The 27,226-nt window shown below is 43.6% G+C and overlaps 1 long non-coding RNA gene across 1 annotated transcript in view; it reads right to left on the bottom strand.

Moving 5' to 3' along the window:
* Positions 1-27,226, bottom strand: part of LOC142830794 (uncharacterized) — a 73,478-nt gene that overhangs the window by 34,737 nt on the left and 11,515 nt on the right. Inside the window, exons 3-5 of the long non-coding RNA XR_012906296.1 lie at positions 10,171-10,332; positions 1,605-1,660; positions 31-313 (exon numbers count right to left, since the gene is read on the bottom strand). This is a non-coding gene — a long non-coding RNA (uncharacterized LOC142830794). The remainder of the gene's footprint in view (positions 1-30; positions 314-1,604; positions 1,661-10,170; positions 10,333-27,226) is intronic.

The raw sequence follows: 27,226 nt of genomic DNA, 5'->3' as shown, positions 1-27,226 counted from the left end.
AGGTCTATGCTTAACCAGGGACATACTTACTCAGGAAAATCAAGCAGGATCAAACCTGAAGGATGAAGATTGATCCCAGCCCTTGAGGTAGGGTCCCCTGTGTGTGTGGAGAGGCCCACAGATTCCAGTAGCACTTTGCATAGGTTCATGTGTTTGTGCTTGTAGGGTCCATTACATACTCTGGACCGCCTTAAGCTATATCTTGCTGAAATTATCCTTATTATCCTCTCCCAAAACACCAGACATACGAATGGTGGAAGGTAAATTCTCACATAGCCCAATTTATCCTCTACTCCTGGGTCCTATTGGAATCCTATATGGGACATTAGAAAAGGAAAATATTAGTGTGTTTTTAATGTGTAGAATAGGGGTGGGCAATACTTTTTGGTGGGGGGCCACTCCAAGAAAAGTGCCGCACTTTCCTCTGGAGGGTGTGGGGGATCTCGAATGGAGGTTGGGTAGAGAAGGTTGCATGGGATAAGGGACTGGGGTGCTGGAGACAGTGTGAGGTCTGAGAGGGAGTTTGGGTGAAGAAGGGGATTGTGACCTGGGTCAGGTTATTGGGGTGTAAGATCAGGGAAGGAATATGGGTGCAGGAGAGGATTCTGGCCTAGGGGGAAGGATGTAGGAGCGGTACAGCATCTGGGAGGGATTGTGACCTGGGGTAGGGGGAGCAGAGAGTTAGGATGGTGACCTGTGGGAGGGGCAGGGGTGCCAGAGGCAGGGTCTGGGTGGGAGGTGCTTACCTAAGTGTCTCCTGGCCAGCAGCCCTGCAGCATCCCCAAGGCAGGCTGGGCTCCCTGCCTGCTGCAGTCCCAGATGGCTTGAGAATGCAGGCTGTTCCTTCCACGTGGCGCTCAGCTTGGGGAGTGGGGAGAGGCTTGCACTGCCCCCACCCATGTCCCCGAGGCCAATCTCTCAGTTCCTATTAGCTGTTGTTTCCGGCCAACAGGAACTGAAAATTGACTGGGGTCAGTTCCTTGGGCAGTTGTTTCCAGCCAATAGGAGATGAGAATTGGGCTGGGGGCAGGGAAATCTTAGAGTAGACAGGCACACCAAGCAGCCTGTGCTTAAAACAGTGACTGGTGCATGCCTGAGGGTCCTGGCAGGGGAGTCTGCAGGCCAGATCCAGCCCAGAAAACGTATCTTGCCCACCCCAATGTAGAATCATCAGTGTTGGCTGGAAGAACCCATTAGGCTGTCTGGTATGACAACGATATATGGGATACACTGAGCGACTTCCACAGTGCAGCCCACATCTTAATACATTATGAATGGAGAAGAAGAGTCTATAAGACAGTTGCGTAAGCCACCTTCCCTCCCATTTGAGAGCACATCCCATCCCCATGGCAACCACAACACTAGCTGGCATGGAAAAAATATTAGACAAGTATAAAGCAGTCTACCAATGCAATTTAGCAGCAGAAAACAAGGAGGCCAGCTCCGTGTGACCACCTATCTCTCTGCGGACCACCAGTAAGCTACAAAGCACTGTTTTGGAACACGAGTTGTTAGGGTTGCCAACATTCTATTTGAAAAACAAGAGCCTGTTTTACTAGCACCCCAACCTCATCCCAATATTATTAATAATGAGCAGTACTCACATTGACAGTGGTATTTTTTACAACACTCAGCAACTCCCAATTTTGTTGTACAGCAACTGCAAAAAAAATGAAGGACATTCCTTGTAATAGACTGTTGGCAACCCCAGCTGTAATATACAATACTATAAATAATAACCAGTCCTTCACATGGAAACTTCCCTTTAGCACAATGCTTAAAATGATTCACATGACTCCATTCAAAAGAGTCTATTCTGGTACTTTTTTGGGCCGTATCAGCATTTTTAATCTAATGCCTTTTCCTTCCAGATAGGCTTCTTTTGTGCAGGACTCAGAAGAGACATGCATGTATATGAGGCAATAGAAGTCTCAGTGGGACAGGGCATGCACTCTTACTGCTCTCCTAGCAGACTGTCTAGGGGATGGACTTATCCTACCCTGCTCACTAGCACCGTGGCCTCTCACACTCCTGTGAAGAAGAAAGTGTTACTGGTCAAGCTCAGCCTTCTGGCCAAGCCACATTGAAGTTCCCTCCTTTGCCCCCCTTTCTGGCTTGCAGGGTAACATGGGCCCACCCTCCACACCAGATACTAAGCCAGGAGTAGGGAACCTCAGGCCCAGGTGCCAGATGCAGCCTCCAGCTTGCCTGGATCTGGCCCCCGAAGGCTCCAGGGCTTCCCACCAGTATTGGGGAACCTGTGCTGGTGCTCCAGCTCCCCTGCGGGGCTGGAGCATACAAAAAGCTACTAGGCTGGGCTTCCCTAGGCTCTGGGAGGGGAATGTCAGAGTCCTTCTCCTTTTCAGTTGGGGGCCACCTCAGTGAGGGTTTTTTTTTTAAGTTCTCAGTTGTGTTCATCCCCGACTGATTTTTCTGTGGGTCAGAGGCCCCCAACCCAAAAAAGGTTCCCCACCCCTCTACTAAGTCATGGGCCCTTTACCCAATAATTTAGGTCTTTATTCTCCTAGCCCTTACTACTCCTTCCCAGACTACTTTCTACACTGCCTATTACAGGCTCTTACTCACCTCTCATATGACAAGGGTCAAGGAATGTGACTGCAAAACACCCCCCTTCTCTATTGCCAGAGGCCTAGTTTTAGAGAAACAATGCCTGCTGAGGTCATCTTCCTACCCATCTGGGATGCATCCCAGCTCACCTCCAGGTATAATCTATGGTTAATTGACCTCTCTTGCCAATATTAACTTCACAGATAGTGTGGGGTGAACATTCTTTCATACACATTTCCATTATTAATGATCAAGGGATATAACTTACTAAGACAATGTAGAATTTAAGTAAATTGAGCAAGTTCTAAAGTCCATCAGCTGCAGAGGTTGAACCTCTCTAGTCCAGCACTCTCCGATCTGTCAACATCCGTGATCCGACATGATTTTAGTTAGCTGGATGTCCCCTTGTCATAGGAGTGTCCAAGTTTCCCACAGTCCCATAAAGTTTGTTTGTAACCATCAGTCCTGGCTCTCAGTGTTCTGGGCTGTTATTTAGCTCTCATTTACCCCTAAATGTCTTCTAAGAGCCCAATAAGCAGAGGAAGTGTTTGTAATGCTGCTAGCCTATAGTTACCTTCCGTGGTTCGGCAAGTTTGCTGGTTCAGCACCAATCAGGTCCTGAGGGTGCCAGACTAGAGAGGTTCCATCAATTCTAAAGCTCTGCTTAGTTATAACACCCATGTTGTGGCATAGGATGGCATTCTATTCTTATTGTGCTCTCTCATGGGAAGACTTGGACGGGTAAAGTTAAGATCCCACAAGCGATTGTAGGAAGAGGTATTTGTATTGTAATGCTTTAAGGCAGAGATCATGTCTTTGTCTAGATTTGTCCAAAATTGACCATGTTGGGTCATGATCTTGATAATCAGTATCTTACCATAACAAGTGTTTAAAAAAGCAGATTTTGACTCATCCAATTGAATAGCTCATCTATTGCTAAAGGAGTGTTTGCATTTGAGAGTCCCGAAAAAAAGCAGAGGTAGGTACGTCAAGTGGCAGAGGACTATGTTGAAGCAGGTATGGCAGCAAGAGCCAAAGTTGCCACAGAAGACATCTCTGCACTGTCTTCTCTTCATCTGGGCTAGCAAAGCCAGCAGCTAGTTAGAGATGGAAAACTAGTTTGGATAAAATAATAAGTGACCTGAATTCTTTCCCATAACTTGAACTGAATCCAAAGCAAAGGTTTATTCCTATCCTCAAACATTCAGCCTTGTTTTTTCAGTATATTTTGCACAACTCTGTACTTTCAGTTCCAGCCACCATTGTATTTTTATAGGGAAAGTTCTGTACAATACAGACAAATAAAATGCATGAGAGTCCGGGAATATATGAGCAGTGGTATTCACTGAATAACAGCCTCATTCTGCAAAAGCGACAAGGAGTCCGGTAGCACGTTACAGACTAACAGATGTATTGGAGCATAAGCTTTCGTGGGCAAAGACCCACTTTGTCAGATGCATATAATGGAAATTTCCAGAGGCAAGTATAAATATGCAGGCCAGAACAAGGCTAGAAAGAACAAGGTTAATTCAGTCAGGAAGGGTGAGGCCCACGTCTAGCAGCAGATCTGGAGGTGTGAACACCAAGAGAGGAGAAACTGCTTTTGTAGTTGGCTAGCCATTCACAGTATTTGTTTAATCCTAGGCTGATGGTGTCAAATTTGCAGATGAACTGGAGAGCTCAGCAGTTTCTCTCTGAAGTCTAGTCTTGAAGTTTTTTTGCTGCAGGATGGCTACCATTAAATCTGCTACTGTGTGTCCAAGGAGACTGAAGTGTTCTCCTACAGGTTTTTGTATATTGCCATTCCTAATATCTGATTTGGGTCCATTTATTCTTTTATGTAGGGACTGTCCAGTTTGGCCAATGTATATAGCAGAGGGGCATTGCTGGCACAGATGGCGTATATTACATTGGTAGATGTGCAGGTGAATGAACCAGTGATGATCAGTGTGGCTGATCTGGTTAGGTCCTGTGATGGTGTTGCTGGTGTAGATATGTGGGCAGAGTTGGCACCGAGGTTTGTTGCAAGGATTGGTTCCTGAGTTAGAGTTACTATGGTGCGGAGTATAGTTGCTGGTGAGAATTTGCTTCAGGTTGGTGGGTTGTCTGTGGGCAAGGACTGGCCTGCCTCCCAAGGCCTGTGAAAGTGAGGGATCATTGTTCAAGATGGATTGTAGATCACTGATGATGTATTGGAGAGGTTTTAGCTGAACACTGTAGGTGATGGCCAGTAGTGTTCTGTTGGTTTCTTTCTTGGGCTTGTCTTGTAGCAGGAGCCTTCTGGGTACATGTCTGGCTCTGTTAATCTGTTTCCTCACCTACTCGTGTGGGTATCGTAATTTCAAGAATGCTTGTAGGTGTTGATCTTTGTCTGAGGTGTTGGAGCAAATGTCATTGTACCTTAGTGCTTGGCTGTACAATGGATCATGTGGTGTGTCTGGGATGGAAGCTGGAGGCATGAAAATATGCATAGCGGTCAGTAGGTTTTCGGTATAGGGTCACTTATTTGCACCGTGGTGTCCAGGAAGTGGATCTCTTGTGTAGACTGGTCCAGGCTGAGGTCGATAGGGGATGGAAGCTGTTGAAATCGTGGTGGAATTCTTCCAGAGTCTCCTTCAAATGGGTCTAGATGGTGAAGATGTCATCAATGTAGCGTAGGTAGAGAAGGGGTGTTAGTGGACGAGAGCTGAGGAAGCATTGTTCCAGGTCAGACATAAAAATGTCGGCATATTGTGGGGCCATGATGATGGCACAACTGGTGGCTGAGCTCTGTGACTTTATCCTCACTCACAACTATTTCAGATTCAGTGACAATATATACCTCCAAACCAGTGGCACCGCTATGGGCACTTCAGTAGTTGTTCTGATCACACGTCCACTTGCTTATTGTGTTAAATTTAAATATCTTGTCTTCATCTTCAAGGTCCTGTGCATCTCAAGCCAGACACATCTATATTCAATTTTTACCTTCTGTCCAGTCTTATCTCCCTCCTATGTTTTGCCAGTAAGCCACCCTGTATACTTTACTGATCTTTTATCCTATTTCCATCTCTGTGTTTCCCCACATGTGAATGAGCTCACAATCATGTTCCAACAATTCAATGATCTCCTAAATACTCCATAAGGACTACTACAAAGCCATAAATACTAGCCTCCACTGAATGTTCATAATACCCCACGTTGCAGTAAAAAAACAGAAATCTAAGCTCTCTTCTCTGGTATGCCTAAGGCATCTTGTCTTATTTTATGTGCTTTTCAATTGTGAGATCTTCAGAGAATATCTCTAATTGCTGTGTCCTGGGCAGTTCTTAGCACAATTAAAAGCAATTGATTTTCTTCTAACTCACTTTTCCCTCCTGCCCCCCTCAGTAATTTGCTCATATCTCTTTTTAATAAACTGAATGCCATGACAAATACACAGAATTTCTTGATGGGGAGCTTGATCTGGTAGTCACTGGAGAGAAGTGTTCAGAGGGGCTGTAATATCAGGTCCTTTGTAAAGAATTTCTGATCATAAGAGGACAATTTTTCTCATCATTGATATAACAACATAGAGCAAAAGACTGTTTCAAAGAAATGAGTCACTAGAGCCCAACTAACTTACTGAAATGCTACCCTTTTAAGTCAGAAATATGAAATACAATTTCAGATCCTTACAAGGCCCCTGATATGTGTGGTCAAAATGGATATTTAAACTGGGGTAAATATTAGTACTTACAATTTAGCAAAGGATAAAAATAGGCCACGACTCAAATATAACATGCTCAGACCTGCAAGGTAATGCTAAGCTGAAGTGGAGGATGTTCAGTTCAGCTCTTAGAGCATGTCTTCAATACTTGCTGGATTGACAAGCAGTGATCAATCCAGTGGGGGTTGATTTATCGTGTCTAGTATAGACACGATAAATCAACTGCCCAATGCTCTTCCATCAAATCTGGTACTCCACGAAAATTAGAAGAGTAAGCAGTGTAATCTGGAGAGTGTTGGCTGTCGATTTATCACTCTGGTAAGCAGATCTAAGTACATCAACTTCAGCTACATTATTCACATAGCTGAGGTTGTGCAGCTAAGGTCAACAGCCCACTGAAGTGCAGACAAAGCCTTAGTGAGACTGATGGTGCAGGTCTTAACTCAAAATAAGCTACGCAAATTGAGCTATGCCAATTGTGAATCTTATTTCGAAAAAGCTTCTTTTGAAAACAGCATCTAAACCGCACTTATTTTGAAACAGAGCACTTTCTCCAACTTCCCTTATTCCTCGTCCAATGAGGGTTACAGAAGTCGGAGTAAGAAGTCCTCCAGCTTGACAAAATTTTGACACTATTTCAAAATAACTGCTTGCTGTGTAGAAGTGGACTAAGTTATTTTGGAATAGGGCTAGTTATTGTGAAATAGTGTTGCAGTGTAGACATACCCTGAGTCTGCTATATTTGAAATTATAGTGAGTTTACCAAAATGATTAGGGGTTTGGAAAGGGTCTCATATGAAGAGAGATAAAAAAGACTTGACTTTTCAGCTTAGAAAAGAGGAGACTAAGGGGGGATATGATAGAGGTCTATAAAATCATGACTGGTGCAGAAAAAGCGAATAAGGAAAAGTTATTTACGTATTCCCACAATAGAAGAACTAGGGGTCACCAAATCAAAATAATAGACAGCAGATTTAAAACAAACACAAGGAAGTTTTTCTTCACTCAATGCATAGTCAATCTCTGGAACTTCTTGCCAGAAGATGCGGTGAAGGCTAGGACTTTAACAGGGATCAAAAAAGAGCTAGATAAACTCATGGAGGTTAAGTTCATCAATGGCAACTAGCCAGGATGGGTAGGAATGGTGTCCCTAGCCTCTGTGGGTGTGTCTAGACTACAGGGTTTTGTCGACAAAAGTGGACTTTTGTCGACAAAACTATACCTGCGTCCACACTACCGCTGAGTTCTTTCGACATAACGTCGACAGAACTCAGCAGTTTTGTCAACGCTGGTAAACCTCATTTTACGAGGCATAACGCCTTCTGTCGACAGAGTTTCTGTCGACAGAAGGTGTTATTGCATGTAAACTGTCCTTTGCGTCTACACTACCATGTCGACAAAGCAGCTTGCTTTGTCGACAGAACTCAATGTAGTCTAGACGCTCTTTGTTGACAGAAGTTTTGTCGACAGTATCTGTCGACAAAACTTCTGTCGACAGAAGCCTGTAGTCTAGACGTACCCTGTTTCTCTGGAGATGGGTGACAGGGGAGGGATCATGTGAGGATTACCTCAGGTGTTCCCTCCCTTTGGGGCATCCGGAATTGGCCACTGTTGGCAGACAGATTACTGGGCTGGATGGACCATTGGTCTGACCCAGTATGGCTGTTCTTATATTCTTAGGATGTGGTCTACTTCTACTATGATTTCTACTATGATTACTCCAGGCTGGACTATATGTACTAATAATGGCTAAATTTAATGTATTTTATAAAATCAGAAAAGCAGTGTAATAAGAATAAAAAATGATTATCTGTGGCTTTACAACAACTTATGGTCAGGCTTCAGAGTTTACATGTATTTGCACTAAAATGCAATCTATAACATATCCCCAGAAAAAAAGTACAGTGTATATAAGTTTCATGTTCATCTGCAAGAATAAATCTGTTGGTGTGTACAAAAGGTAAACTCTAACTGAACTGTCTTTTTAACAACAACCTCCCATCTGGTTGATTTCTCTGGAACTCACATCCTAGATAGCAGTCGGTATAAACTCTCTTCAGTAATACTCTTTAAATGGACTGTAAAAATGGTAGTTTTGGCCCCAATTCAGCAAAGCTTTTAAATCACTGCTGGAAATTTTAAGCTTAAAGTTAAGCATGTGCTTTGCTGAACTGGGCTTTGTTCACTTCAGATGTTGCCTGAGTGTTTCTAAATGAAAGTGGTTTCTCCACTGTCCAAACATCAAAAATTTGCTTTTCATTCCAGGATCTCAAAATGCTTTACAGATACTAATAAATTAAGCTGCATAACAATTCCATGCTAAGTATTGTGATTTCCATTTTATATACATGTGACAAGGCAACCCAAGTTCATGAATGACAGTCCTGTGCTCTCCAACTTGAAAGCCCATTTTTAATGTTAATACTATAGGGACAGTATACAGCAGTCTGTCTGCACAGCAATATGTCCCAAGTAGAGAACAGCAACCTCTGCATTCCAACAGAATAAAAGTAAGCATGAAACTTGGCACTTTCAAAGCACAATGCAAATCCAACATATTCTGCTCTGCATATCCTCACTATCATATAAACTGCCACTTATGTACCAAGTTCAGCATCTTTGTTACTGGCGATGCAGTAAGTGACAGAACAGAGATTCTAACCATCTTCTCCTTTCTCCAGCCAAAAAATTATAAATTGTGTTTGCACTTTCAACTGTCAAAAAGTAATCTCTTAATCTGTAAATCTGAGAAGGCTTGATATGAAAATATCAAGAGTCATTGCAGAAAACAAGCATAATATTCCAGCTGTCATCTTTCTAACTTTAAATAAACCTAGTAAACATCTCTTAGGGGACTTGTTGCAGTCACTTCCTAATGGGGCCATGGTTTTCAAGATGTGGTGCACCTGAACCAAAACTGCATATTCAAACTTCTCCTGAACTTGGGAAAAGATCAGAGTTAGTTCTAAATCTTTCACTTTGGGCTCATCCCAACGTGGGGCTATTAGATCCAGGCAGCAGAGCTGTTGTACCTTTGCGGAGAGTTTATATCATCATCATTCTGGTACAATTATCACAGTGGGTACAGGACATGAAAGCAGAAACCATACACACTATCAGGAAGTTTATCCACAGAAAATCTTTGTGGCTCACTCACTGTTCCTGTTAAGCCGGGCAATATGCCAGTAAATGTCACCCAACGGAAATACATCACTGCATTAGTAGTTCCAGAAACAGCCGAAGTGGGGATGAGAAAAAGACTGCCAAATACTTTTTAAAGCAGTCAGGAACTGTATCACGTGGAGGAGAAATTATGCAAAAATAATAAAACCCTGTCTGCCAAAGAAAACCAAAAGTCATCGAGGAAGTTGCCTGTGCCAGTATAGGCCCCAAAGGAAAAAACCCTATTGCTCTAAAAGAAGGGACCATATTTGGATTCAGTATTGACATGCCTTTACTGTATATGCAACCTTCCACCCTGGACAACTAGATCATTCCATGTCAGGCTCTCTCAAGCATGGTGCTAATCAGCCCCGAAATATTTAATGTGTAATGATCTCTAGTTACATACTGACTGTATACAGATACCAACATGGTTAAGTATACCAGGTATATGTGATATGGGAAAATAAGGCAAAAGGAAGAATTCTATTTGTTATCATTAGTAATATGATTTAGTATATTCTTATTATAGATTAGTAATTAGAAGAGGCAAATCACAAACCCTTGACGATCTGATGCCATTCACCTGGATACATTAAAATGTGAGGATTAAAGTCAGGAATCCAAGACAAAGGATTGTATTTACCCTGGATTATATAATGTAACAAAAGTCACAAGGAATCATGACTGTCCTTGCCAAGGCTGTTCCCTACTCTGGCACTCTGGGGGCCCACAAGAGACCTTAAAAATACCTTGCTTCTATAAGCTTCTGCTTAAAAGCTTCCCAAGATCACAGATTTCCAGGCCTTGGGAGGTACTACCACCAAGTGAACACCTCTTTCTTCTTGAATCCAGGAAGAAGCACTTGGAACTTTGTCCAGACTGGTACCCCAAGCTCTTCTAACACAAGAGACCTTGAAGAAAAAGAGAAAACAAACTTTAATCTTTGATAGCTGACCTTTCAGTCTTAGGCACACATACACAGATTTCCTATTACCTTCCAGTTCACAAGAATCAAATAGTCTTTAAAAAGGTGATTTTATTAAACAAAGCAATAAGATATACTTGATAAAGCATACTTAGTTGTAAGGCGTTTTAAAGCAACTAAGAAAAGAACAATTTAAAACCACAGAAAATTCCATCTCTGGGCTATAGCTTAAAGTACAGTGTTTGGGGGAGGGAGGGAGGACCTGGATTTAGCACAGAGAAGTTTAATAAAACAACAAAATAAAGAAAATAACCTGATCACATCTAAATAGACATTTCCTTAGCTACTTACAATCCATGCTTCAAGGTCCAGTCCATTTCCATGCCCACTATTCTTTGGAGGCATGGTAGTTCTGCCTAGTTCAATTCATCTTGTTCCCTCAACTCCTGGCTTAAAACTCATACAAAAAAGAACAGCAGGAAGGTACATCTTCCAATTCAAATGTCAGCACCTTCGCCTGTTGGCTCTCCTGGCTCTCTGCCAACACTTCTTAGTAACCCGAGTTCAACCCTTTAATCACTGAATGCTGGGATGTTCAGAAAAGGCCAGCACTCATCCTATCAATCATAATTCTACTTCATCTAGGAAAGACTTTCTATGGGGAAAGTCTCCAGAATGTCAGCCCCTGTTGAGCCATTGGACTACATGGAAGATGGTAGAAATAGAAAACAACTCAAAACATAATGAAGACATTGCAATGAAAAACTAAGGGGTCAAATACAAGTATTATGCTAGTGGATTAACTCTAATGGAGCTGCCCTATCTTCCACCAGGTCTGAAAACTATTACAAATCTACAGAGTGAAGCAGGCCCTGTCAGAAATACTCTGCCTGTATTTCTCTTCTCTCTCGCTTTGGTTTCAAATGGGACTGTTAGCATGAACTCAGTGCCTTGTAGTCCACAGTAGCACAGTGTACACAGGCAGTTGCAGCACAGCATTTTAGTGCATGCTGTAAGTCATGTCCCGCTCCCCCATCTGCTCCGCAGGGCCGTGTAGACAAGCCGCACAATGTGCTCTGATAGGTAGTCTGACTTTTAAATTAGCCCTGTCAAATATACTCTTTCAAATGTACAACTTTTAAAACCAAGTAAGAGACTGAAAATCAGAGACTGAGGTCTTCTGTTTAATCTCATCCCAAATGCAGACCGAGCATCTGGAAACCAACTTTCCCCACCACTGTGCCTTTTCAGTGACCTAAAAAGGACTGTCAAAATGGCTGAAAGTGTACTTCAATCTCTATAGCTCATTCAGTCCCAGGCCTCTCTGCTGACGCTGCTAGCTAGGTTTTCATCATGACAGTGGACACATGTCCACTAGGAAATGAAATCACAAAAACAGAAACAATTTTATAAAAGCTATCTATGGGATACTAGTGAGTGAAAGTCATTGTCGATCTGGATTGGATTCGAACCAGTGACTTAAAGGTAGAGGGCTTTGTATCCCATTACCAATTCCCCACTTCCCCAGTTTTAAAATCAATATAGGCTATGGTACCATATGATTCTCCAGGTGTAAGGAAGAAAGACTTGACTCAGTAGGGCATGCATGAAGTTTTAACAGGTTAATAGTGACCAGTTTATTTAATATACTTAGCTCGGTTCCTGTTGGCTGCTGTTGATGTTGGCACAGCTAAGCTGATGAAAGCATTGTGCAGATGCCTTTTGGTGTTCCAGTTCCTTACTAGCACTTGTAACTATTAAATAATAAACTTTACAGTTGTTCTGGTTGGGAGATTCACTAGAGATCTCTTGCTTTTCTATTTCCTTTTTTAAGTGGCTCAGCTTTTAACTAACTTCACACCTTTTTCTCTTTGCAGTTCTAGTTACTAGGTAAAATGCATAACTTTTCAGTGGTTACTTGCTGATAGATGCCAGCAGAAATGAACATGCTGCTTGCCGACATTAGTGGTATTGCCAAATGAAGCTGGGGCTCCATTGTCCTAGGAAATGAATAACGGTATAGGCTTTGGCTTTTTGGGGGGCACGGACCAGAACTGATGAAGGCAGAGGGAGTAGAATACATCATAGATGTAAAGTTTTCAGGATAACTGTCACATTGTTAGGGCCTTTATTTCATTTTACTTATGTATTAATTAAAATTGTTATTTATATTTAACTGTATCATTGAGATTATTTTAATATTTTTTCTCTATTTAACCCTGCCCCCTCCCATATAAACTTGCTTTATTTTATATATCACGCATTTCCTATTTAGGTTTATAAATTTAAATTCCTGCCCTTTTTAACTTCTGTTTATATTTATAGCTAAGCACAACCTTTCCCATTTTTGATTTTTTTTTCTCTATACATACCTTGGCCCTTTGCATTGATTTTTAACCTTCAATCCATGCTTAAATGATATTAAGTCTTACCTATGTTCTTGGATGATGTAAAGCAGAATAATGGCTGATTAGTGACGGAAAGCTAAGTGGTGCTAAAGATGTGTGCAGTTTTGGTGACCGAGGATGCAGGCGGAAATGACAGAAGAATAGATTGTCAGAAAGCTCACAGTCTTTGAGGGGGCAGGCTCTGAGAGCTGGGGGCTGTGGACTGTGGAGCTCCATTGTCCCACAGCTGTTCCAGACAATCATTGGTGGTGGCACCATGTTATGGGAACCCTTCTAGGTGCCAATTCTCTCGGTGGCTACCCCTAGAAGTGAGAATGACAGAAAGTAGGTCCTGCTTTCAACTTCTTGCTTCTCTCATGGCTAGAGTCTGGCTACTCTGGGTCTCTAAGGAACTAGGACCTTTGGCATTCCATTTACAAAAGGCCTGTGGAGGTAGATATGCGTGTGGGGATGTAAGCATTTCTGGAGAGTGTCCCCAAGCCAGTGTGGGGAGAATTTCTAGGAGGTTGGCTGAGAACTGGCTCGCCTTATTTCTAGCTGCTAAATCACGATATAAACACTTTTTCAGCATTACTTTTTCATGCAAGCCTTTGCTATGTTTGCCACAGGGGTGTTATAAGAGATTGGGAAAGACCTCAAGATGGAGGTATTATGCATCCGATGAAAAAGAGTAAAAACTTGTGCATTTTACACTAGCTTCAGGGAGGTTACTGCCATGATCAAAGCAAATAAAGCTCATGGGAAGAGGAAGAGAATCCTAGGGCTGGAGGAAGAATATGGGGAGTGATTATTGTGATGCACCTATTCCTCAAAGCTATCTCCACTTTGAAGCTGCAGCCCTTTTTCTTCTGTTGTGCTTTTACCACATATGACTGAAATTCCAAGTGGGACTGATACAGGACTAACAATAGACAGAGGATCATTTAATCTGGCTGGTCCTCTGTTCAAAGACAGACAGTAGACAGGCTTCCATACAGGAGAACTGGTTTTCAGGGGGAGAAGTTGCCTGTAGTGAAATCACATGGTTAGGTCTGAGATCACCTGACAGAGGCCCTGGAAGATTATAAATGGGCAGAATCTGCTTGACTTGTGGTTTTTGGCCATCTTCTCCAGCTCAAGCAGAGAGAAGTGGGGGGAACCCTGCCTATCAGAACTTAAATGACCATGTGATAAAGTAAAGAGCAATGGTGTTAACATCCCATGCAAAGTGTCTGTGAATGTTGTGCTTTACACCTACCATGTGGCCCTTCGAGGGTTAAACTGTGGTTATAGAACACTTACAGAGCTGTAATTCTACAAGAAGACATGTTTAAGTTACAAGGGGTGTTTGAGGTGCCAGTGCTGGTCCCAGGGCCTGGTCAGCAGGCCTGTTGGTTGTAGCTTTCAGGAGGAGTGACAGATAGAAGATCTGCACCCCAAAGATGTATCTAGAGGTCCCTAAATAGCAGCAGGGCCTGGACATTGTTCAGATGCTAGAAGCTTACATTCTACAGCTGGATCCCCTCACAGCAGTCTGGTGAGTAGCCAAGAGGGGGAGCTTGACTAGACCTAAACCAGCTTATTCCAAAAGTGGTCTAATTGAAATCATTGATCCCTGCATGGATACAAAATGTGTATCTGCATCTTCAAAAATGATCTGCGGATATCCACATCCACATCTCAGATGTGGATGCTTGCAGATAGCCACAGATTTGCAGGATTCTAGATACAGAATTTATATCCTTAAAAGTGAGCTGTGGGTAACTGCAGATTTACAGGGCACTAATCATTGAGTGTACTCAGAGAGTAAGATACTACTCTGTGTGGTTAAGGATAAGAGAATATGTCCCTTATTTCAGTGGTTTTCAAGTTTGTATTTAAATATAGTACAGCAGTAGGATGGCATCAGCTTTGCTAACACAAGCAACACTTATTTGATTGGTTTTCTTAGCTCCTTTTTGCCTATCAGAAGAAATGTAAAGGTTGCTTTAAGTAGAAAATATTGTAATGTAGAATGTCTGGCTACTTAGCCATAACAGAATGGACACAGTGATTATTTATTATTATCAAAGGGCTGCATGATCATAAAATAGGTTCTCTCAATTTATTTTTAAAGAGAAACAATTTTCAGGACTGATACATTAAAAATATCAGTCACTTAATAAGCACTTAAAGTTTAATGATATTTGCATATTCTGCCTCCAGTAATATTTATGCATGTTATTTCTTTGAAAACTATAAGGCCTTTGTTAAGAAGGAGACATGCTGCAAAATAAACATTTGTTTATTGTTTTGTCTCAGACACAAAACTGTTCTTGCAAGTAAAATCCAGGAAAACATCCTAAACCCCCCTTTGGTTTAAGTGTCTTAGGATATGCAGGGCACTCTCAGTATATGATACATGGCTGCTAACCGCAGGGTCTAAGCAACTTTCTGAACTCAACTGCTATCAATAGAAAGCCTTTTAAATGCAATAAGAGTATTACACCAACTCCACCTCTTACCTAAAAGTAGATTTACATGATCAGACCCTAGTTTGTTTCAAAATATTCAATTTGGTACCATTTCTTCATTTACAGATATATCAGGGAAGCTCTGTTCCTAATAATGCCTTCTGATTGCATCTGGTTGTTTGATGTGGAGGGTGCACATTTACTAGCAGCTGGTAGCTTGAAGGTACAGGATCTATTCTTTGTTGTCACCTTTCCTGGAGAACTGTAAATGTTAAGCCTTCTAAGGGCATGTCTAAACAGCAGGGCAAAAGTCAAATTAAACTACACAACTGGAGCTACATCAATTGCGTGGTTTAAGTCGAAATAGCTTAATATGGCTTTTGGCGCTGTCTACACAGCAGGAAGTCGAAGGAAGAACACTCTTCCTTCAACTTCCCTTACTACTTGTGAAATGAGGGTTACAGGAGTCAGGGTAAGAAGTGCTCCAGCTCACCATTACTTTGAAATAATGGCTTGCAGTGTAGACATGCTCTTTGTTATTTCGGAATCACATTCATTATTGCGAAATAACACTGCAGTGTAGACATAGTCTCAATGGCCTCAAACAAAACAAGTTCATAAGTCAAGCAAAATGTGTCCCAGGCCATTCTGAATTCAGAATGTGCATGTTAAGATATTTCACTTATCCGATGGCTCAGTGAGAGTGGAGAGCTTGCCAAGACACCAGAATACTTCAGTCATTTTTTTTATGTGCTATGGTTTACTAGGCTGCATCAGCTGTACTTTGCAACTCTAGCAAGTAAATTGGATGAAAAGGATATTTCCCTTCACTGATGAAATATAAGACAATCTATTTATGGGACCAGGAATTAGTTGTTCCACTCCCTAGAATTATGTTTTTTTGGATTTACACCAGTGTACCCAAGATTTGATTTTGGCTCAATAAGTGTTTGACTTAAGCTAGGAATGGGGGGGGAGGGGAACCCTATATGAGGATTTCAAGCTTAGAGCCATTTGGAAGTAGTTCTGAGACAAGAGTGAAATACGGAATAGGAATAGGTTGATTAGATTACTGTAATTATTAATGTATTATGAATCATTATTAATTTATAATTAATTAACTATTAGCTCATTGTTCAAAAATCCATTTTTTTGGAGCAAGATAATTCCTTCTCCCTTCACTGCATAGTACTTTTCTATTTTATCTAACACCTTCTCCTCACTGTTATTATCCCTGAGTTCCTCAGCCCACAATAATTATCCCCAGGCAATGACTGTCTGGGTGGCTCCTTTAACTTCAGCCTCCCTAGAGCAGTCGGCAGCAAATTCTCCGGGAAGCTGCCAATTTTGTCACAGTCCTGTAATCTATTCCCTTGAAAACTATAAGGGCCTTGTAAAGTAGCGAGACAGAGCAAGACAAACATTTATATTGTGTCTGTGTGACTCCCTCAGCGATAAAACTGCTCTTTCAGTTCAAATACTTTGAAAGATTTCACCAACTCCCTTTATGTTCCAGTCTGCTAGAATAAGCAGTGTATCGAGCGAACAGGATTTGTAGGACCTCACTCCCCATCTGGATGTAATAATGTCTCACTTGAAGAGAGAGTAGATGATCCACCCCTGAATAAGGCAGATATGAAGAGAAGGAAGAGCAGCACCAATATAAAAGTGGGATTTTCATTTGTTTCTAATTTTGGCACCTAAGCTGGGGTTTTCAAAAGAGCTTAAGTGAGTTAGGTACCCAATAGGGTTTAAAGGCCATATTTAGGCATCTAAATATTTTCAGAGGTGCTGAGTAACCACATGAAGTTTACAAGAGCTGTGGAGTTCAGTCTCTCTGAAAATCAGGTCACGTGTAATTGTGAGACTAATTTTAAGCATCTCATTTTGAAAAAATGTTGGCCCAAGGGTCAGTTTTTGTAATATATACTACTCTTTTAAGGGTTGATGTGTCACATGGGCTTAATTTTTCAAGAATGACTACAGGACATCCAGCACCCTGGGGACCTGACCAGTCCTGAACAAGGGAAATTGCCGGACCAGGGCATGTCTCCGGCCACCAGCCCCTCCTCCCTTCCCCAGCCCACTAGTGGGCTGGCTATGCTTCCAGCCCAGGATGGTCATCCTGCCACCAGCACTGGCCAGGCTGCCTGCTGCTGGTCCCAGCTCCTCTGCCTAACTGCAGTCAGCTCTGCCAGGCAGTTCTGACAGCTGACAGCCTTTCTGCTGCCTGAGCCCAGCCCCTGGAGCTCTCTCGCCAGGAACATCCATGGTCCTGGACCACAGATGTTGCTGGACCTGAGAGAGTGCCAGTTTAGGGAGGTCCAACCTGAGGTTTTTTGACTGCCCAAACTGAGACACCTGGTTTTGCTGAGTATCAACTCAAAAAATCAGGCCCATTTAAGGTGTTCCAAGCTGGGCAGCCAAAACCAAGATACCTTAAATCACTAGCCACTTCTGAAAACTTAGATCTTGATGCCCTGCATCAGTTTTCCATCCTGGAAGTATAGGTGGTTTCCAGTGTTGTGGTATTAGATATACTATTACCCATAAGAGTCACAGGAACCATCCTTCTTTGAATTGCACTCAGGTTTGTGAATTCAAATGTATATGTGAATTCATATTCTGGCTGGAATATGAAAAATCCATCACTGAACTGGAGACTGGAGAGACTCAGGACTTGAAAGTCTATTTCTGTCACCCTGCAAGGAATAACCAGGCTGGTGGAAGCTATAAGTAAGCTACTGGTATCAGGACAGCAGGGAACCCAGTGCCTGTTAACTAACTAGCAGACTCTCTAGCTTATATAATAACTGGCAAACAAGCAGCTGTTCTTATGAAGTTTGCTGTATCCTTCCTATAACAAAGTGAGCTGGTCCTTTAAGAGGATCAGGGCTCAGCTGCGCCTGTGCCACACTTAACTTGCCTCCTCAGGCAGAGGATGAGTGCTCACATAATGTTATGAGGTACATATGAGTAAGTTCAGTCCTTCTGGCAGGGATGAGAGCAGGTTATGGCCAGAGGGTGAGCAGATCTGGAAAGGTGAGATTGAAGGGATGAGATCTGGGAGTTGGTGGGAGGGCAGAGAGTGTAGGAAGAGGCCATGGGAAGAAGTAGGTGAGCCTGGGTGAGGATGTCAAGGCTAAATCCCCACTCTGGCATGATGAATGCAGAAGCGGGGGCTCGCAAAAGTACCACAAAACCTTATCTTTCCACGCTTTGGTGTAAAGCTTCCACCCAAAATCTTAAAACCCTAGATTTTGGGGATAAAAATCTTCTGCACCACTCAAGTAATGGTAAGAAAACCAGGGAAGAGATCACTTGGGAAATCTCAGCCCTAAAGTAAAAGCAGGACACAAAAATTAACCAATGCCAGTTTAATAAAAAAGAAAGAACTTTTATTATTAACACAATACTCCTGTTACAAGCATAATGACTAGATCGAAAAGTCACCAATTAATATACTCATGGGGGACCCCCATGGGCCAAAAGCTTAGTTACTAAGAAGAGGAAAACCCATTTTTTAAATGCACAGACATCAGAGTCCCATTCCCAAACCATAAAACAATAAAAGCTAACGGATTTAACAGAAGTGTGTTGTGGAAGAAAAGAGCCCCTTAGGAAGGAAGAGCTGTGCCTAGTAAGTCTGAGAAGAAAGATTTGCAGTGGTTACATTTGGATTTGGTTTATACCTGTGCAGGGATGGACCTTTTGTAACTTGTGCAGAGGGCCCAGTCACCTCTGTAATTTAAAGTGCAAAATGCTGGTAGTTCTCTCAAGAGAAGGAAACTATAATGTGTGCTAGAAAGGTCTGCACATGCCAATTAGAGCACAATGTGTATACTAAAATGTAGATTCTTCTGGTCCTTAGGTTGCTGTTTCCAGCGTGACATGAGAGCACCTGTGTACAACTCCCTTACTTCAGTGGTCCCCAACACGGTGCCCGCGGGCATTTGTGTGCGCCCGCTAAGTGCTCGGGGCTGGCCTGGCGCCGGAGCCAGCCCCAGGCGCATGGCACATTGTGAGCGCTGGCCCCGGGAGCGCCGCGAATTGGCCGCCCGCACTCTGGGCGCATGGGGCATGAGGGGGAGCGCCAGCCCCGGGCATGCGGTGCTTGGGGGAGGGGGGCGCTGGTCCCGGGCACACAGTGAATTGGCCACCCGCGCCCTGGGCACGCGGCACTTGTGGGGGGGGGCGCTGGGCATGCGGTGCATGAGGGGGCCCCGCCCCAGGCACGTGGCTATGGGGGGGCTCCGCCCCAGGCGCACAAGTGTCCCCGCCCTCTGGTGCCTGGAAGGCGAATGGCCACACCCCCTGGCGCCCGGCAGCCTCACATGGTTGGGGACCACTGCCTTAAAGTAGCATAAAGCTACTTTCAGTGCAGAACATAAATGGCAGTTTAAAAATGACTGTCAGATTAATTTGCAAGCAAGGAGATCATACATGTCTTCTGAAAGGAGCTACTAATTTATTTCTTTCCTGTAAAGGCTGGATGGTGAACTCCTTACTCACATTGGTGAGCAACAGCTCAACTGAACTATCCCATTGATGCCAGCAGAGCTATCTTTGGGTGAGTAGTCCTCACACATGTAAGGGGTCCCACGTTTGTCCCTTAGTCCATATTTTGTGCCCAGGCCAAGTTATGACAATTAAGAAGAATTAAAGTGGGAGAACTTAGGGAAGCTAGATTCTGATTCACATGCCATCTGTTTCTTGGTCTGATATTAGTAGCTCATCAAGTTGACACAGTCATTGCCTTTTAGTAGTCTCTGAATATTTTTTGTTATAGTAATCACCCCATTATTATCACTAATGAGAATGATAAATCTGTCACAGCTGAGATGTTTCCCTACATGCAAGAGTAGCTAGCTTTACTGAAGCCTTAATGTAATTTACACTTGCTAAATAAAATATATATTATTAAAAGAGCTACTTTAACTTCATGATATAGGCAGAAAAATATCAGCCACACAGCCTAACAGAACAATACCTCTATGAATGGATCCTAATCAGTTACTAAAAATACTTATTCCACCAAGGTATTGCCTCTTCTTGACTCAAACAGCTAGTCAAATTTTGGGGTGTTTTAGGTGTTGCCACTTAATGGTTTCTTACAATTATCTCAAATGAAAGGTGTGTTCACACATCAGTTTGAACTAGGTTTACATCAGTTTACAACAATATATTAAACAGGAAATCTAACTGAAAATCAGAGATGGAACATGTTGATTTTTGTCTGATAGCCAAAAGCTATAGCACTGCAGTAGTCCTAAGATTAAGTTGTGGTCTACACTACAGCGTTAGGTCGACTTAAGGCCACTTATGTTGACTTACCTTTGTAAGTGTCTACACTCAGTACCATAATTAAGGAGGTACACTCCGGTACACTGTACCGCCAAGGTTCTTTTAGCTGGTACGGCATACTGGAATAAAACAAGAGGCACCAGGAGCTCCATCACATCTTCTCTCAGGCTGTCTGGCACAGCTGTATGTTCCCTGCCCCACTACGGAGCTGCTGTGTCTATGTAAAGGGAGGTGGGGGGGGCAGAGCCAGGAGTTCTGCTGCTTTTTCTGCTGCCCTTCCCAGCAGAGAAAGGAGAAGAGCTCCGCCCCTAGCGCTATACACAGACATGGCAACTCTGTGCAGGCGCTGGGGGTTCTGCTCCTTCCTTTTCTGCCTGGCTCCTTTCCCCCTCAGCTGTTGTACTGTCCAAAGTCCATCTTCCTTCCAGGTAATGTGGGATGGGAAGGAAGAAGAACATGGGAGCTGGGAGTGGTGTCATATGCCCCGCACAGCTGATGTGCCCTCTCCCTCCCATATAGCAAAAGCTTGTTTACTTGCACCATTGACTACCAAGCACTAATAGCTGGAGCCATCACAGTGGACACAAAAAGAGCCAATATAATTATTGCAGTAGCTGTAGGTTGACCTAATTTAAGGTATCTCAATTTTGTAGTGGAGAGACATGCCCTAATCCTGAGATTCTACTCTTCTTGGGAATCTTTGTATTGTCAATTACTTATGCCTGAGCCAACTTAAAATTTATTTCAACTTGTATACCTGTCTTAGATTTGTGAAAAATTTTGCACAGTGAATGCCATGGCTAGGTCAACTTAACCCAATGATTTCCTAACTGCTGCTTGGCTGGCAAAGTTTCAGCCTACAAGATTTAAAAAAGTTTTGGTTCTGCTTTTTAATTACAAATCAGCAAAGAACAAAACAAACTTTTAAAATATGTGTGTGCGTGCATGGAAGTAGTCCTTGTAAAATGCTGCAGATTAATGGAGCTTGGCAGTAAAGTCTCCCTTTATACACAGAGGAGGTTTGCCATCACCACAGTCTGTGCAAGCTTACCTATACCACAGTAAATATAGCTGAATACAGACTGAGGGACAGCAGTTGATTAAGGTTAAAGGAAAGCTTTGTTTCTGCTGGAAACAAAAGTCTTTTACATTAAGATAGCTACTTTGAGTTATTAATGGCGACAAGGAATAGGTAGTTTTTATTATGTTGCAGCTAATAAGCATCAACACCAGGTGATGGTATAGTTTGGACTTTTATTAGCTAGATCACTGCAAAAAAAATAGTGCTTTGTCTCCACTAGGGCTTAGCTAATGTAAGCGCTAGTCTACACTATAAGCTTGGGACAATGTATTCAACTTTAGGTTACATTTGTAATGAGCGTGTCTACAATGCCTAGTCTCTCCTGTTGACAAGATGGATATGGACAGGATGGCTCTGCCCCCAAGTTAACTATTTTAGCAGAAAAGCACCCCGGTTTGTTTGTAGTGACGATAGCATGAGGCTGCTAAAGTCACAACATAGAATGATGACAGACAGCTGTGAGTAAAGATTTTTGATCCTCAGTAGCTCAGCTGAATCTGTACAAATGGACTATGGGTGAAATGTCTTAGCCTTTTATCACCCTTTGAACAATCTAAAGTCTGCCTTTTAAACTTTTCAAGTGGTTTACTATGTAACTCACTACTCCTGTAGCTTTTCCAAACCTGCTGTGGCAAGTGATTTGTCCTCATTGAGGTTCATTTATTCGCCATATAGCCCTGCTCACTCCCACAGAAAACATCTCCATGACCATGCACAGAGCAACATTTTGCAGAATATTTATATTGAGAGTTTTTGAACAGGCAAGTTGCAGGGTATTGCATTTCATATTAATCTTACCACCTATAACAAAGGGAAAGTTCTTTCTATTTATCATCTTCAAGGAGGGGCAAGGAACCTTGAAGCACATATTAAATGTACTGCACATCTGTGTAAGCACCACAAAGTTTGCAGCTTTTCATGGTGATGGCCATATTTCAATGAACCCTTTTGGTAATAAATGCCCCCTTTAGTCTTCTGTTTGCCTATGCTGTTGTAAAACAAACGTACACCAAAGTAAGTTCATGCCTGCCCTCTCCATCAGAATGCATACAGGCAGAACCAGCTATTCCCTGTTCAGTTTGTACTCTTTTCTAGGAAGGAGGGAAAGTAAATCAAAGCTCATGGAGTACAGCTGGGTGAATAAAGGATTTTAATGCTTGCTGGCAATTCTAAAAGTATAAAATAAAAAGTACCCCAAAGTAACTTTTGTTTAAGCCAAAACTAAAATGTTTTGGAAAATCAAAACATTGAAAAATTATTTCCTTTAGGAACAAACAAAATGTTAATTTTGATTGGTTTGATTTTTGACCATTTTAAAATAAAATTCAAGGAAATTTTGGGAAAAAAGTCATTTGGAAATTAAATAAAAACATTTCATATTTAAAACATCAAAACAAAATGTGTTGATTGCTTTTTAAATGAAACAATTTGGTGAAATTAACATGAAATTGAAAAACATTTCCATGATGCTGAATCTGCATTTTTTGCCAAAAAAGTTTTGGTCCAAAAATTTTACCAAGCTCTCTCAGGAAGTGCATCTGGATTATATTTAAATGTTCTCCTTGGTCACATTTACACTACTGAATCAACCATGTCCTTCAGTTAAAACTAGGTTCATGTTTTAACTGCATCTCTGGAAATTACTATGCTAGCATTATTTGCAATATAGATGGGACTTATTTGTTTAAACTTTAAAAGAATTGTTTTTAGGTCCTTGTTTGTCTATTTGCATAAGTCAACTGTTGTGCATGCCAATCTGGGCATGCCCAGTCTAGCCAGGAACAGCTAGCCATGTAGCCGTAAAGGAGTGAGAGAGCAGAGGGTGAATGTATTAATTAATGAATTTGTGACAGCAGCAGAACAAACCTCTGACAGGGCTTCAGGAACTGGTAAAGGGTTGAGGAGAAGTGCATGCCTTCTTCCCTAATGTGCAATATTCATGCTTTCAGAAAGGCATCCACTAGAACCGGATTGGAAATCTCTTTCCCTATCATTCACTATCACACCCTTTTTGTAGATGTTGCAGTAAAATAACTGCTTGTGTCCTGTTGTGTTCTTGTCATTCCTCAATTCCTTCTCCTGCACTGGGTAAACCAGATTGGCTGTCACCCCCACTGCTATATTGACGTCATGGTGCTTCTCAAAGAGATTTTAAGAACCTAGCAAGATCATGGGCATCTCAGTCCAGCTACTTAAATCTGTTGTTTCCAAGTCCATGAATATAGTGTTATCCTTCCTCACCCCTCATCACAGAATTGCATCAAATCTCTAGGCTATTTGTAATGGGGTCAGACTCACCATAATGGCACTTCCTGCTGGTTGTTCCAGGAATTAGCTCTTTCAGTGGTACGCTTTCGCTAGTGGTGTCTCACTCATGGATACTCTCTCAGTCTCCACCATCTTCACAGTTGGACCCACGTCACTCCTTGACCACGGTGTCTATTTCTGAACACTACTCTCCAGCTGTGTGTGCTCTACTGGTCCTCCCCCCTTCCAGGAAACTGGCAGCTTCTGGTTCTATCACTCACCTCAGTGACTCATTGTAGTCCTCAGTCTAGCTCCTCCTCCCAGGGCAAACTGCAGTCTGGCTTAGCCACTTACATCACTGGCAAGTGGAGAGGGGGATCCGAGGCCCAGATCCCTTCTAGAAGCAGCCACTTACTGCTGTCCTCCAACTCTACTCTACTGCCTGCTTCTCTAGGCTACTTCCCTGCAGCTCAGGGGTGGGCAATAATTTTTGATGGGGGACCACTCCAAGAATTTGGAAAGTGGTAGAGGGCCGCACTCTTCTGTGATATTAATGAAAGAGATGCAGGGTATGGGATGGAGGTTAGGTGCAGAAGGGATCTTGGGGTAAGAGAGAGTTTGGGTGAAGGAAGCAGCTGTGACCTGGGGCACTGGACTGGGATGCAAGGGGTTGGATTGTGACGTAGGACAGTGAATTGGGGTACAGGAGTGGGTGCAGGGGGGGGTTGGTTGTAAGCTAGAGCAGGAGAGGACTGTGATCTGAGGCAGGGGACTGGGGTTCTGGATCTGGGAAGGGGTATGGGTGCAGGAATGGGGCAGAGGATTTGGGTATGTAGAGTATGGGGGGAGGAGTACGGGGGCAGAGGGTTGTGGAAGGGAGGGGCTGGAGTGCAGGCTCTGGCCAAGAGACTTATCAGCCAGCAGCCCATTCCTGAATCAGCCTGCCTACCCTGCCCCCGTCCAAGCTGCAGCAATGTGCTCCATGAATAACTAGGAGCCTCTTGTGATTTGTGGCTGCCTGTTATTGAAATAGGCAACTCCCATTGGCCAGTTTCTGTCCAGAAGCTGCCAATGGGATTGTACTGGGGGGGTGGGAGCAACTCCTAAGCTTTCCCCCTCCCCTCTGGGCTCAGTTTTTAAAGTGAAACCGCCACGCAGCCGCGTTTCTGAATGGTGTGCAGGTGGGGTGAGGCAAATGGGGAGCCTGCCTGGAGCTTCCCTCAGCATCCGCAGGCCAGATCCAGGGATTTGGTGGGCTGGATCCAGCCTGTGGGCTGTATTTGCCCAGGCTTGCTGCAGCTGCAGCACCTTCTCTGCCCTTTGTTTCAGGGTCCCAGTTTGGCACTTGTCAGCCTAGAACTCTCCCAGCCTCTGCTGACTCTGCCTAGTACTGCTTGGTCTTGGGTGGTTCTCTGAGGGCCAGTTCTTCTCCCTTTGGTAATAGACTCGCTCCTCTTGACCTGCAACCTTCTTATAGGCAACGGCGGATTTAGGGCAGGGCAAGTGGGGCGGCATGTCAAAGAAGGAAGCGAAATTTTGCTGCCCAGGACCCCATAACGCTGCCCTGGACCCCGCAGCACTCTCATCCGCCCCTGCTTATAGGGCCCAGCCTGGCTGCTTCCAAGTCTCTACTTGACTGCCTTTCAATAAGCCCTTTCCTGGTTGGCTGGAGCTTTGCTCACACTCTCTCTAGCTTGCTTCAATCCCTTCCATACCAGAATGGAGCAGCTGCCTCACTATACTATCCACAAGCACAGGAGTGGGAGACCTTTTTTGGATCGGGGGCCACTGACCCACAGAAAAATCAATCGGCGGCTGCACACAAGTGAGAAGCAAAAAACCAAAAACACAAACCAAACAAAAAACCCAACCCCACAATGACAGGGCCCCTGATTGAGAAGAGGAAAGACAGTCTACACATTCCCCTCACACATCAGAGCCTAGGGGGACCCAGCCCCGTGGTCGGGTAGCAGGGGGGCTGGAGCGCCAGAGTGGTCTCCCTATTTCAGGGGGGGCCCTTGAGCATCAGAGGCAGGATCCAGGCAAGCCAGGGGCTGCATCTGCCCTTTGGGCCTGAGATACCACACCCCTGCACAAGCACATAAGGTTGCATGGAAGAGCAAGTGCTGAAGGTTCAGTTGAGGTCTTCACAGAATGGATAAGTTCTGCTCTCCACTGGACTTACTATTAGGCTACGTCTACACTGGCCCCTTTTTCAGAAGGGGCATGCTAATTTTGAAAGTGGGAATAGGGAAATCCGCGGGGGATTTAAATATCCCCCGCGGATTTAAATAAACATGTCCGCCGCTTTTTTTCCGGCTTGGGGAAAAGCTGGAAAAAAAGCGTCTAGACTGGCCTGATCCTCCGGAATAAAGCCCTATTCCGGAGGATCTTTTATTCCTACTTCAAAGTACACACTGCAAAGTGTCCAGCGCCGGCAGGCGGCTTTGGCGGTCTGCACCAGCACGGATATCTGGAAACACCGGGCACCAAGTTTAAATGGGGATTTGGTGGGCTGGATCCAGCCTGTGGGCTGTATTTGCCCAGGCTTGCTGCAGCTGCAGCACCTTCTCTGCCCTTTGTTTCAGGGTCCCAGTTTGGCACTTGTCAGCCTAGAACTCTCCCAGCCTCTGCTGACTCTGCCCAGTACTGCTTGGTCTTGGGTGCCACCAGGAAGGGGAGGAGGGATGGGACAGCGACAGGACTGACCCTTGAGGGTGAGACAGGTCCCCAGAGCTCCACAGAGTGTAGGAAGCGACCCAGGACAGGGTACAATGGAAACTGCTGTTTGGTGAGTTGCAGGCTGCATCCTCATCAACCGAGCAGAAGGACACTGCCTCTGCTCTTAGAGCCCTGGGTCGAGAGTTGGAGCGAGGGAAGGCCCAGGTCCCCCTACCGAGAGTGACGAACTGTCGTAACAGGTGACTAAAGCTGAAAGACGAGGACTGATCACACGAATGAGTGACTTGCGGTCGGTTAAATAGGGATTTGGGTGAGGGACGCATGGGGGAAGGGCTTAAGGTGATATCTACACCCTGCTCACAATGATGACCTCACGGGCTACCTCAGTGAGTGTGGGTCGGAACGCTGCCCTTCACTCCCAGAGAGGCAGGCAAACTGGAAAGATTCTGTGATATGACTGAACTCTTGACCTTGAGAAATCCATCCATGCTTGGTAAAGCAGAGCTGTAGCTAATGGAAAATTTTACGTAATCAAAATGAAATATCCTCATCTTTCCATGTTATAGTGAAAAGGCTGATATATATGAAAAGCGCTAGTCTGAAAGGCTACCAGGTGCAACAGAGACCTCAAACAACTAAATACCAACACAGTGTAGTGACTCAGTCACCAGCAGGATTGGATTCTGCATGGTGACTGAAAAAGTCTTCAATCCTGCACTAATTGCC

Source organism: Pelodiscus sinensis, chromosome 10 (assembly GCF_049634645.1).
Source record: "Pelodiscus sinensis isolate JC-2024 chromosome 10, ASM4963464v1, whole genome shotgun sequence".
Classification (NCBI taxonomy): domain Eukaryota; kingdom Metazoa; phylum Chordata; order Testudines; family Trionychidae; genus Pelodiscus; species Pelodiscus sinensis.
This window is presented reverse-complemented; position numbering and strand designations above follow the sequence as displayed.